The sequence below is a fragment of the Phlebotomus papatasi genome, chromosome 3 (genome assembly GCF_024763615.1).
Source record: "Phlebotomus papatasi isolate M1 chromosome 3, Ppap_2.1, whole genome shotgun sequence".
NCBI classification, from domain to species: domain Eukaryota; kingdom Metazoa; phylum Arthropoda; class Insecta; order Diptera; family Psychodidae; genus Phlebotomus; species Phlebotomus papatasi.
Window position 1 is genome coordinate 3,325,130 of NC_077224.1, and position 4,004 is coordinate 3,329,133.

A 4,004-nucleotide genomic window follows, 5' to 3' on the forward strand; every position below is an offset into this window, starting at 1 on the left:
TGAAGTAGCATAAAAAGTAATGATTGAAACCAACACAAATTCAAAGTTTCTCGCCCATTTGAAACATTTTGGCTATATTTCCAACGTCTCTGTATTTGAATTTATTTTGCAAATCGCTCTTTCGAGGTGAAGTGTGCAAAAATTTTTCGCCAATTTTTGTGAGAGTGTATTGTATACTTTAATAATTTTTTTCACATATATATGATACGGTTATATATATATGAAAGGGGGTCTTCTTGAGATGGTTTTCAAGAGAATGAGTGAGAGTGAATCTAATTTCATTTTCAATACAACATTCTCTTTGGCTTAGTTTAAAACTTCCAATTTTCGGGGCTAGTTAAGTGAAAAATTGCTCTCTGTGCTACTTCACTATAAAATCGTAAATTTCGCACACGTTTTTGTTGTTGTTACTCAAAGTCTCGTCCACTAAATCATTCGCAGATTTTTTTCTCAGTGTTACATTGTCCTTGAGCCATTCACAATATTTTTGCATGTTTTGTTCCTAAATACAAGGACCCCTCTCTTTCGAAAATACGAAAAGAAAAAGTGCTCTAAACCATTGAAAACGGTCTCTCTTCTTTTTTTATTTTTTTCCTCTAACAATCAAATAATCTTGAGAGTGTATATTTCTTCCAAATTATTTATTATTACTAGAACATCAAATTGTCTCTGTATATGCTCCACGCTTCTGTGTTAGTGAAAATGTGCAAAAAAAAATTCGCGATTTCACATTATTCGACTGACACAAATTTACTCTTGATAAATTGATAAAATACTTCCTCCTTTGCTCTTCAATAAATTACTCTTTGTTCTTCTTCAGGTGAAAAATTCTCCATTCATAACGTAACGATGAGTTCTACCTTCATTTCACCCTTACCGTCCTCCTCCCCCGCCAAAAAGAAAAACCATAAGAAAATTGGAGCAAAATCTGCACTGCGACAGTGATGACTTTTCATAATTTCCCACCGAAAAATCCTGCTGAGTGAGAGAAAAGGGGTCAGGACTTCTTCAAGAAGCACTTAGCAAAGTGAGAAGTATCCTAGGAAGACGAAAGGTGTGTACAAGTGAGAGAGAACTTATTAAAAATTAAGTTAAGAAAGGTTAAACTTTACTACTTCCTTTACTCTCCCCCAAAAAAACACCATTTTATGAGAATTTGCACTATCAAGAGGGAAAAAAAGTTTTCACAAAATCCTTCCATTGAATATTAATGGATAGAAAAATGCTTTGGTACCTCTTTCTTTTGATGAACTTTAGTAATATTCAACTTATCGTTGAGAAAATGCAGTATTTTAGTGATGAGTAGGGGAAGGCTTTCATGCTTCACACAGACACTGATCAAACTCAAAGAGAGCAATAGGCCAAACGGTAAGAGATATCGACTTCCGGTCCCTCGACGACCCCCTCATAAGTCAACACTATCTTGGACAGTTTTTGGCTCCTACGATTTTTGTCATTTTTGGATATTTTTTATAGGTAATCCGACCGAGGTCAAGGGATTATCTGGCTACAGGGAATCCAAGTAAAAAATTTTGACATTGTCATGAATATAAAACTAACAGGCGCTTCCTTTATTTAAACCATCAGAAAAACAACAGTGCTATCATTATGTGATAGGTCTAACAAACATAGAATAAGAAAAACTGTTGCTGCAAAGATTAAAAAATAAAATAATAAATAAAATGAATTTTTCGTTTATATATTTATTTCATTATGTGGAAATAAATAAATATATAATAAATGCTTCACACATTTTAATGCTTACTAAGACATTGCGTTTAGATCTAAAATATTCAATAAATAAAAATAATATTGAATATGGGAAAAATATGAAGTGCTTGAAACCACAGTGTGTGCGAAACCTCTAAGCCTTCCCCTACAGGTTGAAAAATTTGATCTAAAGAGTACCTTTCCAGTGTTATATTCAAGATAACTAGAAAATTAAGAAATTGCAAACCTTTTTAATGTATCAGGCTTGATATCAAGTAATTTATCATTAATTTTGTATTAGTTTTTGTCCAAAACGAGATGAGAAAGGGTCGTCGAAGCATTGTATCTGAAAGCTGGGACTTCGAGCACTCTTCGATTTCATTCTATTTTATCAATTGGTCCAAAATAGCGTAAGAGTAATACAATTCAATTTCGGTAATAGTTTATTAATTTCTGACTTTTTTATATCGTTTCAGACTTATTATGGATTCTAAGGCCTTTCAAATGAACTCATACTTGAGCCAATCGGTTGACGAATATGCCTTCTAAAGGTCGTTGACTTTTGACCTTGAAAAATCGTTATCTGGAAAGATTCAAGGTAGCCAAATTATTCGCGTTTACAACTCCTAAAAAACTTATCCAAAGATGTGACAAAGCGTCAAATTTTTGCAATCATCTTGTACATTTTTTTGCAAAATTTTTAGGTGCGTTATCAGTTTAATCTCTTTGAGGACGATAGGAACACAGGTATCATCATATTTTTTTTCGGAAATTAAGTAAATCGGAAAGTGATTTTTCTGACCAACAATTTTTGATTCTCTCGTTCTTATAGGGTTAAGAGGTCACGTGGGTTACGCAAGCTAAAAAGAACCAGCATAATGTTTTTACATCTTTTCTTGAACATGATAAACCAAATAACTTAATTCGAGCTTTTAAGCATGTTGAAGTACAACATTTATCTCTTTCGCGTCCATAGGGTCATATATGACCCGGGAAAAAGTTTCTTTTTGGCTATTTACATTAATTGAAATCTAACTGGAGTCTTGAGAAAATGAGCCAAGAATCTTACATCCTTCTATTATGATGTCGTGCACGAACAGATAGATTTCAATTAATGTAAATACCCAAAAAAAACTTTTTTCCCCGAGTCATGACATTACCCTATGGACGCGAAAGAGTTAAACTTAACATTTTAATTTGTCTTTAGGTTATAATGAAATTATGTATCTTGAATTAGAAAATGTATCAAGAAAAAGGTATTGTAAAAGATAATTAAAATTTATTTTAAAAAAATTATATCAATCCTTTACCGATTATTTACCGATTGGGACCGATACAGTCGGGTTTGGACTTTCAAAACTTTTCAAATAGTGTGACCAAATCGATTTGAAAAATTGTCCCTCCAGAGTGATTGATCTTTGGCTTTCGAAAATTCGAAATGTCGAATTTTCTAGTGATAGATTTAATTTTGTATGCATACAAAATTAAATTCTAGTGAGTGTTTTAAAGGTATACCCTATAAAAAATAAATCTGCGCCATTCCATAGTAAAGTCCCTAAGAAATGTCCGCACTTCCTCACGGAAAATTCTCCAGCGGGTACTTAGGGAAAAGTAGGGGAAGGCCAAATAACAAAGCTGAATTGACATGTAACGCAAATTCCTACGGAGTCTTCCTCACCTTGGGAGAGAAGATTCCTCAGGATTTGCTTGAGAAATCCCCGGTAATATAGGAGAGGAAAACGGGGATTTTACTTAAGGAAATCCCGGAAAACTTTCCGAGAATGGTGAGAAAAAGAGATTTTACCCAGTGATATACTCGTGAACTTCTGTGAAAGTCAGGGGACGGGAAAATTAGGGGACTTTTTTCACAGAAATCTTTGGGAAGTCTTCGGGAAAGATCGGAAAAACTTAGATATAGATATATTGATAATTTATTTCATCAACAATGTCTTAATTGTGAATAACTTGAGAATAACTCTCAGAAAAATCCTTGGGAAAAACCACAAAAAGATCCTCATATTTTCGATTTTTTTTTCTTTCATTATTTCTTATCTTGGTATTTCTTTTTCTTTTAGGTCCCTTTAATTTTTTTCCCTTTTGTGGTCACAGGTGAAATCCGACCTCGTCAAATCGGGTCAAAATTTTGGATTTACACGTTTTGAAACTCATAGCTCACGAAAATCATGTGTGCTAAAAATCGATTTTCGTGGACGTTTTACATTATCCTTTTTGATACTCAGTTGATGACTCGTACACATAGAAAAATGGAAAATTCTTAAACAGAAACACCCAGG

At 33.3% G+C, this 4,004-nt stretch overlaps 1 long non-coding RNA gene across 1 annotated transcript; it reads left to right on the forward strand.

Moving 5' to 3' along the window:
- Window positions 1-2,263: 2,263 nt before the first annotated feature.
- On the forward strand, window positions 2,264-2,582 carry LOC129806459 (uncharacterized). Its single transcript, XR_008752167.1, has 3 exons — window positions 2,264-2,308; window positions 2,415-2,457; window positions 2,543-2,582. It is a non-coding gene; the product is annotated as an uncharacterized LOC129806459 (long non-coding RNA).
- Window positions 2,583-4,004: the final 1,422 nt, after the last annotated feature.